The sequence below is a fragment of the Dreissena polymorpha genome, chromosome 16 (genome assembly GCF_020536995.1).
Source record: "Dreissena polymorpha isolate Duluth1 chromosome 16, UMN_Dpol_1.0, whole genome shotgun sequence".
Classification (NCBI taxonomy): domain Eukaryota; kingdom Metazoa; phylum Mollusca; class Bivalvia; order Myida; family Dreissenidae; genus Dreissena; species Dreissena polymorpha.
The window spans coordinates 29,263,562-29,277,361 of record NC_068370.1 but is presented as its reverse complement, the minus strand read 5'-3'; the positions used below and the strand labels follow the sequence as shown (position 1 = coordinate 29,277,361).

General features: G+C 36.1%; 1 protein-coding gene and 1 long non-coding RNA gene across 10 annotated transcripts in view; both read right to left on the bottom strand.

Annotated features, from left to right (window-relative positions):
• Window positions 1-13,800, bottom strand: part of LOC127861532 (tyrosine-protein kinase SRK3-like) — a 100,052-nt gene that overhangs the window by 47,395 nt on the left and 38,857 nt on the right. The gene's annotated exons all lie outside the window — the stretch shown is intronic.
• On the bottom strand, window positions 5,881-7,783 carry LOC127861563 (uncharacterized). The gene is made up of 3 exons (XR_008040261.1): window positions 7,523-7,783; window positions 6,908-7,222; window positions 5,881-6,574 (listed from the first exon to the last, which is right to left on the bottom strand). It is a non-coding gene; the product is annotated as an uncharacterized LOC127861563 (long non-coding RNA).

The following is a 13,800-nucleotide window of genomic DNA, read 5'->3' as shown; positions in this document are numbered from 1 at the left end:
GTTATTGTTGCTGTTGTTGTTGTTGGTGGTGTTGTTGATGCTGTAGTAATTAAAGTAGTAGTTCTGCAGAAGTAGGAGTAGTTGTTACTTTCAAAGCAATTTCTACAAGTTTAAATTCCTTAACCCTGTCCAAGAGGTATACACACTGTTTTTTCTCAATATCAAACTCAGCCAGTCCAGGTTGTCAAATAACAATCTATCTGATAAGCCAAGCATGTGTTGTACATCAAATGTTGGGTATGTTTGCTGCAAATCTATTGGTTATAAGATATAACAGCCTTTTCTAATTGGCTGAATTCAAATACAGAAAGTTTACCTGTTAGATTGAAACATTGTACATGGTGGACAATGTACTGGTTTAACTTGTTAAAATAAAGTTAAAGAAATTTAGCAAACAGAAGAGTTCATTAGTTTATCCATTAAAAACACTTTCTTAAAATACTTATGTATTTATATCATTTGGAAAGTGACATGAAATTTTGCTAAAGAGTGATGCATACAGTGTTTGAGCAGTATGTCTAGGAATAGAACAACAACTGAAGGTTTGTGATTTTTATTATTTCTAAATATTCCTTTAAATTTAATTTTCTTATGACATTATTGTAGACCTTTTTATGTGATATTTGAGGTTTTAGTATGGCAAATATTAGTTTAAAAGCAGCTGTCACCCAAATTTTCACTTAGTGGAGTTTGCAGGTTGAAAAAGGAAGTAATAAGACCTATGTGGAGAAATTAATAACGTTGAATGTAGTATCGGTTATGGAACTGCAGGCTAAGGAAGTTTTGTACTGTGCATGTTGAGACTCAATGCTCATTAATGGTGTTAATGTTTATTATTATTCTCCCCCATAGGCGGAGGGATATTGTTTTGGCGTTGTCTGTCCGTCCTTCCATCCTTCCGTCTGTCCGTCTTTCCATCCGTCCGTAGCCATATCTTGGAAGTGCTTTGGCAGATTTCACTGAAACTTGGTATGAGTATGTATATGGATAAGAGGATGATGCATGCCAAATGGCATTGTACACCATTAGTTAATAACATAGTTATGGCCCTTTGTATCTTGAAAAATGCTTTTTTGTGTGTCCAAGGCCATATCCTGGAAGTGCTTTGGCGGATTTCATTGAAACCTGGTTCGAGTATATATATGGATAAGAGGATGATGCACGCCAAATGGAATTGTACACATCTGTTAAAAATGGGGTTATGGCCCTTTGTATCTTTAAAAAATGCTTGTTTGAGTGTCAAATATAATACTTATGTGTCCAGAAGCATGTTGGCGGGGGATATCAATTCAACGTATTTGCTTGTAAATAAAAAAATAAACCAATGAAATTGGTTTTTAGGTATCTGAGTGTGCATTTTCATACCAATAGAATTACACATCACTCTAATTATAGCAATAATAAATTTGTACTTATCATACCAACAAATTAAGTTATGCTTAGTGCTTTGCGATGTATTCACTTCGTTTTTAGTTCTCTTTCTAAAGATCATTTAACAACTTAATATTTAAAACAATTCATGAATTACGTTCCCTATACATTTTCATTATGTGCTTTAATTACCATTGACCAGTTGATGGAAGATACTGCAGAGTTTGGCAGGGAAATAATCCAACAGCAAAGCGGCTCTTTAAGCGCATACTTACAGGGCCACAAATTCATGGTAAATATTGTCATGCCCTGGGCTAGATAAGTTATTTAATGTTAACCACCTGAAAGTATTTTGTCTTTTTGGAATTCAATATATTGGTCTAAGTCAGCTACACTTTTCTGGATCCTGTGATAACTTTAAAGGTTCTAAGTATTTTTTCATGAAACTTGAAACATGAACAGATGACAATAAGGACATTTTGCACGTCATTTCATGTTGTTTATAATGCAAGAATTCTGGTTGCTATGGCAACAAATATATTTAACAAACTTAAAATAGTGAAGTTTAACAGGTAGGGGACCATATTGCTTTGCAATCTCTTGTTATAGTTTGAATGTAAATAACTCTTTGCTTTACACATTTTTATGATTTTTTATTCTGTAGAGCACATGTGAGCAGTATACAATGTACCTCATACCAAAAAGGACCCGGAGGCAGTGACTGGTGTTCAATATTCTCAGAAGAAAAGGAAAATGGCAGTGGAAAACTTGGACAAACATTTTTAAAAACTAGCCTCTGTGTTAAGCCTGGCAGTCTGTGGCTGGTGACATGTTTTATTTTGGTTACTTCTTGTATAAAAAAGACCAGTTATTTATTTTGTGAATTGTATTTTGTGTTTGTTTTTTGTCTTAATTTATTTTTATTTTTTTTAATTTAGGAATTTGAAACTTGGATAATTGAATTAAGTCCATGTTCAACAGTACTGAGCATAGTATAATAAATAAAAATTTACAACAGTTGTTAATTTGTTATGTATTATTATTAACTATGCTCAGTACTTGAATACTGGCTGTCTGCATGGGAATTTGTTTTCTAGAAAGTTGGTTTTCAGACTTAAATATTTGAAGTTAACCTTCGGAACTTTTCTAGAATTGTACTGGAACACATCAACTAGAACTGAACTTCTGTTATCATACTGAAAGTGTTCTAGAATTAATAAGGAACAGTTGTTGAACGTTAAAATTTATGAGAAAAAACTCTAGAACAATTGTGCGTGATGTGTGTGTGCATGTAATTGTGTGTGTTTATGAACATATGTGAGAAAGGAAGTATACTGGTCATAAGAGAAATGTAAAATTCTACTTCTATGTTTTATATTGTGCTTTTTAGTTTTTCTTTTCTCACCTGTATATGCGTGCATGTTTATGGATGTGTTTTTGAATGTGTGCATGCATGCCTGTGGTTAAGAGAGTTGGTACTTTATAAAAATGTAAAACCACTCATTTTTGAATATGTACTGTGACTGCATGTGTGTGGTTAATGATTGATGCCAGATCTTGTTCTTGTTTAACTTCTATGATGAAACCTTTAGTTACGTTCACATTTGTTTTTCAAAATCAATAAAATGCCTTTGATCTATAATCTGTTTTTTTTTCTATTTTATTCCAGCTTTTTATTAAATTCCATAGCTTTTCACGGAATTCCACGGCATTCTATGGAATTCCACGGCATTCTATGGAATTCCACAGCATTCTATGGAATTCCACGGCGTTTTATGGAATTCCACGGTGTTCTATGGAATTCCATGGCATTCTATGGAATTCCACGGCATTCTATGGAATTCCACGGCATTATATGGAATGCCACGGAATTCTATGGAATTCCACGGCATTTTATGGAATTCCATCCCATCCCATATCAAGTCCCCCTTCTGTTTTTTTTTCACTTTTCCATTGATTGCATGGAATCGGATGGAAAGTTAGTGCCAATACTCCACGGAATTCCATCTAACGATTTCCATAGAATTCCATATGATTCCACGGCAGATCTACAGACTGGAAAATGCCAAAAAAATGCCAAAAAAAAAATTAAATTTTTTTTTGGGGGAGGGGGATTCTTGGGAGGGATGGTTGGACAGTATTTCAAAAATAAAATAATAAAAATAATATTTGTGTTTTTTAACAAAAAACAAGAGATGTGTTCGTCAGAAACACAATGCCCCCTATTGCGCCGCTTTGATTTTTTATTTTTATTTTTACCTTTGACCTTGAAAGATGACGTTGACTTTGAACTTCCACACAAACACAAAATGTAACCATATATTCAAAGTCAAAAAAGGGCCATAATTCCATAACAAGAGGGCCATGATGGCCCTGTATCGCTCCAATGCTGAAAAAAGGCTGAAACAAATATTCTCTGCATGTGCAAATACTTAAATGTAAGCACACCCTATTAAAGCACATGTACACTTTTGTGACCCCCTGGGCTGGGTCAAATTTAACCCCAGGGGCATAATTTGAGCAAACTTTGTAGAGGACTACTATATCTCACTACATGTACATACAAAATATGGTAGCCCTAGATCCTAGAGTAAAGATCAAGAATATTTTTAAAGTTTTCACAAAATAAGCAAGATATAAGCGTATATAATGTACAATTTTGTGACCCGCGCGGTCAGGGTCAAATTTGACCCAAAGGGCATAATTTGAACAAACTTGGTAGAGGACTATAAGATGTAACTGCATACCAAATTTGGTAGCCATAGTCTGAATGGTTTTCGACAAGAAGATTTTTAAAGATTTTACAAAAAAGGAGCTTTATAAGCGTTTATTCAATTTTGTGACCCCCCCAGGGCAGGGTCAAAGTTGACCCCAGAGGCATTATTTGAAAAAATTTGGTAGAGGTTTATTAGATGTCACTACATACCAAATTTGGTAGCCCTAGTTTCAATGGTTATGGACTAAAGACTTTTAAAGTTTTCACAAAATAGGCCCCATATAAGGGTATGTTCAGTTTTGTGACCCCCAGGGCAGGGTCAAATTTGACCGAAGGGGCATAATTTGAACAAACTTGGAAGAGAACTATAAGATGATGTCACCACATACCAAATTTGGTAGCCCTATGCCTTATGGTTAAGGACAGAAAGATTTGTAAAATTTTCACAAAATAGGCACTATATAAGCATATAATCGATTTTGTGGCCCCCAGGGCAGGGTCAAATTTGACTCCTGGGGCATAATTTGAATAAACTAAGTAGAGGACTATACAATGTCATTACATACCAAATTGTGTAGCCCTAGGCCTAATGGTTATGGACAAGATTTTTTTTTAAGTTTTCAAAAAATAGGCCTTATATAAGCATATGTTCAATTTTGTGACCCCCGGGGCAGGTTCAAATTTGACCCCAGGTATGAAATTTGAACAAATTTGGTAGAGGACTATAAGATGTCACTACATACCAAATTTGATAGCCCTATGCCGGATGGTTATGGACAGGAAGATTTTTGAAGTTTTCACAAAATAGGCCTTATATAAGCGTATGTTCAATTTCGTGACCCCCCGGGGCAGGGTCAAATTTGACCCCAGGGATAAAATTTGAACAAATTTGGAAGAGGACTATTAGATGTCACTACATACCAAATTTGATAGCCCTAGGCCCGATGGTTAAGGACAGAAAGATTTTTAAAGGTTTCACAAAATAGGCCTTATCTAAGCATATGTTCATTTTTGTGATCCCCCGGGGCAGGGTCAAATTTGACCCCAGGGGCATAATTTGAACAAACTAAGAAGAGAACTATTACATGTCACTACATACCAAATTTGGTTGCCCTATGCCATACAGTTATGGACAAGTAGATTTTTAAAGTTTTTCCACAATAGTTATAAGCATATGTTCAATTTTGTGACCCTCCGGAGCAGGGTCAAACTTGACCCCAGGGGCATAATTTGAACAAACTTGGTAGAAGACTATAAGATGTCACTACATTCCAAATTTGGTAGCCCTAGGCCCAATGTTTATGGACAAGTAGATTTGTAAAGTTTTCAAAAAACAAGAGTTCCGCGGTCGGAGATGACCGCATTGAAGCCGGATTTTTGATTTAAATGACAGGAAAGTACCTTTCGTGTTTTTGTCAATGCAATACTTAAATTACTGAAATATTGTTCAAAGGTCAAAATGAAATGTAAGTACTTTTCAAGGCATGAGCAAACCTTGTGTTATGTTTTGAATGCATGCATATACATGAACAACAATAACATTTAAGGTCACAAATATGAACTTGAATTGACAATTAGGAAAGTTTGATCTCAATTTTTTTATTAGCAAATTAGTAACATATTGTTTGAAGTTTCCATCAATTTCATTATCAAATGTAAGAAAATAAACTTAGATGAAATAATACTATTTATTGTTTTGCTTTCACATACCTACACAGAAATCCAGACAGCCTTATGATCACTCCAAAAGATTTCTATCACACCATGAAATTGAAAGACTTTAAAATGACCAGTTGTTCTCTTGACCAGTGGTCATCTGTTAGTCATGGCAAAGTCCATGTCCAAGCATACGAAAGTTAAAACAACTTTTAATTTTTAACATTCAAGGTCACAGTGACCTTGACCTTCAATGACCTTAAAATGACCAATTGTCATCTACTAGTGCTGGCCAACCTTCATGTCCAGTTTGAAGACTGTAAGTCCAAGCATAAGAAAGTTATACCATGAAATAAGAATTTTAACATTTTTACATTCAAGGTCACGGTGACCTTGACCTTAAAATGACTAGTGGTCATCTACTAGTTCTGGCCAACCTTCATATCAAGTTTGAAGACTCTAGGTCTAAGCATACCAAAGTATTAACAACTTTAACATATTTACATCCAAGGTCACAGTGACCTCGACCTTCAAATGAATGACCTTGAAATGACCAGTGGTCATCTAAGTGTGCTTGCAAACCTTTACGTCAAGTTTGAGATTCTAGGTCCAAGCATACCAAAGTTACAACAATTTTAACATTTTAACATTTAAGTTCACAGTGACCTTGACCTTCAAATGAATGACATTGAAATGAATGACCTTGAAATGACCAGTGGTCATCTAAGTGTGCTTGCAAACCTTTACGTCAAGTTTGAGATTCTAGGTCCAAGCATACCAAAGTTATAACAATTTTAACATTTTAACATTGAAGGTCACAGTGACCTTGACCTTCAAATAAATGACATTGAAATGAGCAGTGGTGATCTTCTAGTACTGGCCAACCTTTATGTCAAGTTTGAAGACTCTAGGTACAAGCATACCAAAGTTATAACATGGAATAAGAACTTTAACATTTTTACCTACCAAAGTTATAAGAACTTTAACATTTTTACATTCAAGGTCACAGTGACCTTGACCTTAGAATGAATGACCTTGAAATGACCAGTGGTCATCTAAGTGTGCTTGCAAACCTTCATGTCAAGTTTGAAGACTCTATGTCCAAGCATACCAAAGTTATAACAATTTTAACATTTTAACATTTAAGGTCACAGTGACCTTGACCTTCAAATGAATGACATTGAAATGACCAGTGGTCATCTTCTAGTACTGGCCAATCTTTATTTCAAGTTTGAAGACTCTAGGTACAAGCATACCCAAGTTATAACATGAAATAAGAACTTTAACATTTTTACATTCAAGGTCACAGTGACCTTGACCTTCAAATGAATGACCTTGAAATGTCCAGTGGTTACTTACTAGTTCTGGCCAACCTTCATGTCAAGTTTCAAGACTCTAGGTCCAAGCATACCAAAGTTATAACAACTTTAACATTTTTACATTCAAGGTCACAGTGACCTTGACCTTCAAATGAATGACCTTGAAATGTCCAGTGGTTACTTACTAGTTCTGGCCAACCTTCATGTCAAGTTTCAAGACTCTAGGTCCAAGTATACCAGAGTTATAACAACTTTAACATTTTTATATTGAAGGTCACAGTGACCTTCACCTTCAAATGAATGACCTTGAAATGACCAGTGGTCATCTGTTAATCCTGGCCAACCTTCATGTCAAGTTTGAAGACTCTAGGTCCAAGCATACCAAAGTTATACCATGAAATAAGAACTTTAACATTTTTACATTCAAGGTCACAGTGACCTTGACCTTCAAATGAATGACCTTGAAATGACCAGTGGTTACTAACTAGTTATGGCCAACCTTCATGTCAAGTTTCAAGACTCTAGGTCCAAGCATACCAAAGTTATAACAACTTTAACATTTTTTATATTGAAGGTCACAGTGACCTTGACCTTCAAATGAATGACCTTGAAATGACCAGTGGTCATCTGTTAATCCTGGCCAACCTTCATGTCAAGTTTGAAGACTCTAGGTCCAAGCATACCAAAGTTATACCATGAAATAAGAACTTTAACATTTTTGAGCACGCCGCCACCCCGCCCGCCCGCCCGCCCGACAACATCAATCTATAAGCCGAGATTTTTCGAAAAAAATCCGGCTAATAAAAAGACCTTTATAAGCATATATTCAATTTTGTGACCCCGGGGCAGTTTCAAATTTGACCCAAGGGGCATAATTTGAACAAACTAAAAAGAGAACTGTTACATGTCACTACATACCAAATTTGGTAGCCCTATGCCATACAGTTATGGACAGAAAGATTTTTAAAGTTTTCACAAAATAGGCCTTATGTAAGCATATGCTCAATTTTGTGACCTCCGGGGCAGGGTCAAATGTGACCCCTGGGGCATAATTAAATAAATTTGGTAGAGGACTATTTGATGTCTCTACATACCAAATTTGATAGACCTAGGCCCAATGGTTATGGACGAAAGAATTTGAACGTTTTCACAAAATAGGCCTTACATAAGGAAATGTTCAATTTTGTGACCCCCGGGGCAGGGTCAAATTTGACCCTGGGGCATAATTTGAAGAAATATGGTAGAGGACTATTAGATGTCTCTACATATCAAAATTTTATAGCCTTAGACCCAATGGTTATGGACGAGTAGATTTTGAAAGTTTTCACAAAATAGACCCTGTATAAGCATATGTTCAACTTGTGACCCCCGAGGCAGGGTCAAATTTGACCCCAGGGGCATAATTTGTAAAAATTTGGTAGTGAACTATTAGATGTCTCTACATACCAAATTTGATAGCCCTAGGCCCAATGGTTATGGACTAGAAGATTTTGAAAGTTTTCACAAAATAGGCCTTATATAAGCAAATTTTCATTTTTTTGTGTCCACCGGGGCAGGGTCAAATTTGACCCCAGGTGCATAATTTGAACAAATTTGAAAGAGGTTCACTCCAGGAACATTCCTGAGAAATTTCATCAGAATTGGGCCAGTAGTTTAGGAGAAGATGTTTTAAGGAAAAGTTAACGCACACACTCATGCACGGACGCACGCACGACGGACACAGGACCATGACATAAGCCGCGCTGGCCTCTGGCCAGTGGAGCTAAAAATGACAACCAGAGTTATGCAACTTGTCCTTTACTGTCCCCTTATGATAATTTGCGAGTGTTCCAAATATGAAATCAATAACTATGAAACTTTAGGGGTAAAGTGGACCAAAACACAAAACTTAACCAAATTTTCAAGTATAAAGGGCCCATAATTCCGTCAAAATGCCAGTCAGAGTTACATAACTTTGCCTGCACAGTCCCCTTGCGATAGTTAGTAAGTGTTGCAAGTATGAAAGAAATAGCTTTGATACTTTAGGAAAAAAGTGGACCTAAACACAAAACTTAACCAAATTTTCAATTTTTTAAGTATAAAAAGGACACATAATTCTGTCAAAATGCCAGTCAGAGTTACATAACTTTGCCTGCACAGTCCCCTTATGATAGTTAGTAAGAGTTGCAAGAATGAAAGCAATAGCTTTGATACTTAAGGAATAAAATGGACCTAAACACAAAACCAAAATTTTCAATTTTCCAAGTATAAAAAGGGCACATAAATCTGTCAAAATGCAAGCCAGAGTTATCTAACTTTGCCTGCCCAGTCCCCTCATGATAGTAAGTAAGTGTACCCAGTTTGAATGCAATAGCATTGATTCTTTATGAGAAAAGTGGACCTAAACGCAAAACTTAACCGGACGCCGACGCCAAGTTGATGACAATAGCTCATAATTAAAAAAATAAATAGATGAGCTAAAAATCATCCGACCAGAACCGCCTGATTATATGCACATCTCCTCTTGGAAGTGAAGCTTCACATAAAGTTTAATTGGTTTCCGGTCATTCATTGCTGAGAAATAGCCTGGACAAAAATTGTGCAAGGACGGACGGACACACGCCCAGACCGATGAAGCGGCGACTATATGCTACCCCCAAAAATTTTGAGGGAGCATAAAAATAGAAATTTGATCATATGAGGTAAATGACTAATTAACTACCCAAATTAGAATTTGAGACAGAAATTATTAATGCCCATAATCCAGAATGACCCAATATGAAGACAGTTGTAATTTATTCAATAATCGACTTACAGAAAAAACCTGAGTTCAAAACATGAAGAACTTTAAGATAGTTTTAAACCATGCAAGTTAGAAAGATTTTATGATCATCAACAAACTTTTAGCTTGGATGGATAAAACATGAAGTCTCTAGCATATAAACAAACTAATAAAGGCCACCATAGGGATAATGGACTTGCACTCCAGTCAAGAGGTGTTCGCTACATCAATAGCTCTGGGATGTATATTATTTTCCAAGTAAGTGAAGTCTATAGTAAACAAGAGGGCCTGAAAGGCCCAAAGTCGCTCACTTGAGATAACAAGTTATTATTGGGACAAACCTTTTGACCAATTTTCATTAAGATCAGAAAATAAATGTGGCCTCTAGAGTGTTAACAAGGTTTTACTATAGCCATATAAGGAAAAATGCCCTGCCCCCTGGCAGCCATGTTTTTCAACCAACTGGCATCATTTTAAAATTTGTCCAAGATATTATCGGGATGAATCTTCTGACCAAGTTTCATGAAAATCGGACATTAAATGTGGCCTCTAGAGTGTTAACAAGATTTTACTGGAGCCATATAAGGATAAATGCCCCGCCCCTTGGAAGCCATGTTTTTCAAGCAAACATAATTACTTTCAAACTCATCCAAGATATCAATAAGACCAATCTTTGACCAAATTTCATGAAGATTGGACAAAAAATGTGGCCTCTAAAGTGTTAAAAAGGTTTTACATAGCCATATATAGTTATATAAGGAAAAATGCCCCGCCCCCTGGTGGCCATGTTTTTAAAGCAACCAAAACCATTTTCGAACTCATTCAAGAGATAATTGGGACAAATCTTCTGACCAAGTTTCATGATGATCGGAAATTAAATGTGACCTCTAGAGTGTTAACAAGGTTTTACTAAAGCCATATTAGGAAAAATGCCCCGCCCCTTGGCAGCCATGTTTTTCAAGCAAAGTTTACAATTTTTGAACTCATCCAAGATATCATTGGGACAAATCTTCTGGGCAAGTTTCATGAAGATCGGAAAATAAATGTGGCCTCTAGAGTGTTAACAAGGTTTTACTATAGCCATATAAGCAAAAATGCCCCAACTCCTGGCGGCCATGTTTTTGAACCAACTGGCATCATTTTCGAACTCGTCCAAGATATTGTTGGGATGAATATTCTGACCAAGTTTCATGAAGATCAGACAATAAATGTGGCTTCTAGAATGTTAACAAGATATTACTATAGCCATATATAGCCATATAAGGACAAATGCCCCGCCCCTTGGCAGCCATGTTTTTCAAGCAAACGTAACCATTTTCGAACTCATCCAAGATATTATTGAGACCAATCTTCTGATCAAATTTCATGAAAATTGGACAATAAATGTGGCCTCTAGAGAGTTAACAAGGCAAATGTTGACGTCGCACAACGGACGACGGACAAAAGGCGATCACAAAAGCTCACAATGAGCACGTTGTGCTCAGGTGAGCTAACAAAATAAATATTAATAATTCCAGTAATTTTAAGATGAAAAAGGATAACTATTGTAATTCTTAATGTAAGACCATAAAAATCACACATGCTCAACTTCATGTCATAAGGAACAATCCTTGCATGTTTGAATATTTAACATTGCAGTGTTGGAGAATGCCTAATACAAATTTTTGCCAAGGGACAGACAGACAGAGGGATGGATGGATGGACAGACGTCCATGGTGATTCCAGTATATCCCATTTACTTCATATCGGGTTGTACAAACACAAAAACCAGTAAATCTTTAGGAAGACAAATTGCAATAAAATAAAACCATTGCAAGTTGATATCTCATTTGTTCTGAAATCACAACAAAATTAAACAAAACAAGGGCTGTTTGTAAAACATGCATGCCCCCCATATGGGCTGTCAATTGTAGTGGCAGCCATTGCGTGAAATCACACATGCTCAACTTCATGTCATAAGGAACAATCCTTGCATGTTTGAATATTTAACATTGCAGTGTTGGAGAATGCCTAATACAAATTTTTGTCAAGGGACAGACAGACAGAGGGATGGATGGATGGACAGACGTCCATGGTGATTCCAGTATATCCCATTTACTTCATATCGGGTTGTACAAACACAAAAACCAGTAAATCTTTAGGAAGACAAATTGCAATAAAATAAAACCATTGCAAGTTGATATCTCATTTGTTCTGAAATCACAACAAAATTAAACAAAACAAGGGCTGTTTGTAAAACATGCATGCCCCCCATATGGGCTGTCAATTGTAGTGGCAGCCATTGCGTGAATACATTTTTTGTCACTGTGACCTTGACCTTTGACCTAGTGACCTGAAAATCAATAGGGGTCATCTGCCACTCATGATCATGTACCTATGAAGTTTTATGATCCTAGGCGTAAGCATTCTTGAGTAATCATTCGGAAACCATTTTACTGTTTCCAATCACTGTGACCTTGACCTTTGACCTAGTGACCTGTGAATCAATAGGGGTCATCTGCCAGTCATGATCAATCTACCTATAAAGTTTCATGATCCTAGGCCTCAGCATTCTCGAGTTATCATCCGGAAACCATTTTACTATTTTGAGTCACTGTGACCTTGACCTTTGACCTAGTGATCTGAAAATCAATAGGGGTCATCTGCCAGTCATGATCAATCTACCTATAAAGTTTTATGATCCTAGGCCTAAGCGTTCTTGAGTTATCATCCGGAAACCTTCTGGTGGACGGACCGACCGACCGACGGACCAACCGACCTGTGCAAAACAATATACCCCCTCTTCTTCGAAGGGGGGGCATAATAACAACAAAAGCAATTGAAAACCTTCGTCATTATGTTATTATTCAAGTGACCAATAATACTTGTAATTGCATAGAGAATGTTTGACTCAGAAAGAGGGAAATCAAAGACATCTGAATTGTTTTTGACTTCCTCCTTCTCTTTAACAACTTATGCATAGAGGGTCTAGATTAAGAGTAAGCTGTCAAGGTTCAATGGTAGTCTGTATAACTGTCAGAGCAACAATGTGACTATGAGGAAACAAATGTTATGGTGTAACATAGTACCTAAATGTATTCTTTTGTCATTTAAGAACAAAACAAAAAATAATTATCCCGCTCAAGATGCCTTGCACTTCTTAAATTATGAAATCACCAGGTACAAAGATTCTCATTAAAACAAATATAACAGGAATTTCTTTTTGATGCTTAATTTTGGTGCTTAACAATTGTATACATGTGTCTCACCACCCTCCGGGAGAAGTCCCTCCTGATCTCAATTAAAGTTTAAAAGGCTTACAATTATATAAGAACAAGAATATTCGAGAAACTGTTTATCCCTTCCTGATAATCAGAATTTTCCAACGTATGGGTTCTTTGAAAGGGAACGAATAAATAGTATGCTAGTACTCTAGGAAGGAACAACCTCTGTAAGTAATCAAGTAATAATATAAGAATTCGGGCTTGAAGTAGGGCTTGCTTGGTAAATGTAATGAATATGGTGTCTGCCTAGAGACCACAAGGTCATAGGTTGATATCCCCACTGTGGGAGCGTTCTTTAGATCTCCCCAAAAGACACCAAGCAATTGTTACACCCAGAAAACAGACCCAATTGTTTAAATAAGCCCTAGGCTTTCAATGCAATGGAGTTAAAATAATTAGGTATAAACTAAGAACACTGTATTATGTGAATTGGAAATAAGACATCAATTTGGGAATAAATTGTGTTTTATCAAAAGTGCATAATATACAGTTTTATATGTTGTATTTATCTAGTTTGACAAATTATAATTAAAACAGATACTTTCATATATAAGAGCATCATTTAAATTGATTTAACTTCAAAACTGTATTTTTTATTAATAAAAAAAAAATCCTCATGAAATGAACTGTGTCCATGCCGCGCATGGACACGGTTTAAAAATACACTTTAAATGATAAAAATACAATCACTGTTAATGAAAAAGTCATGGAAAA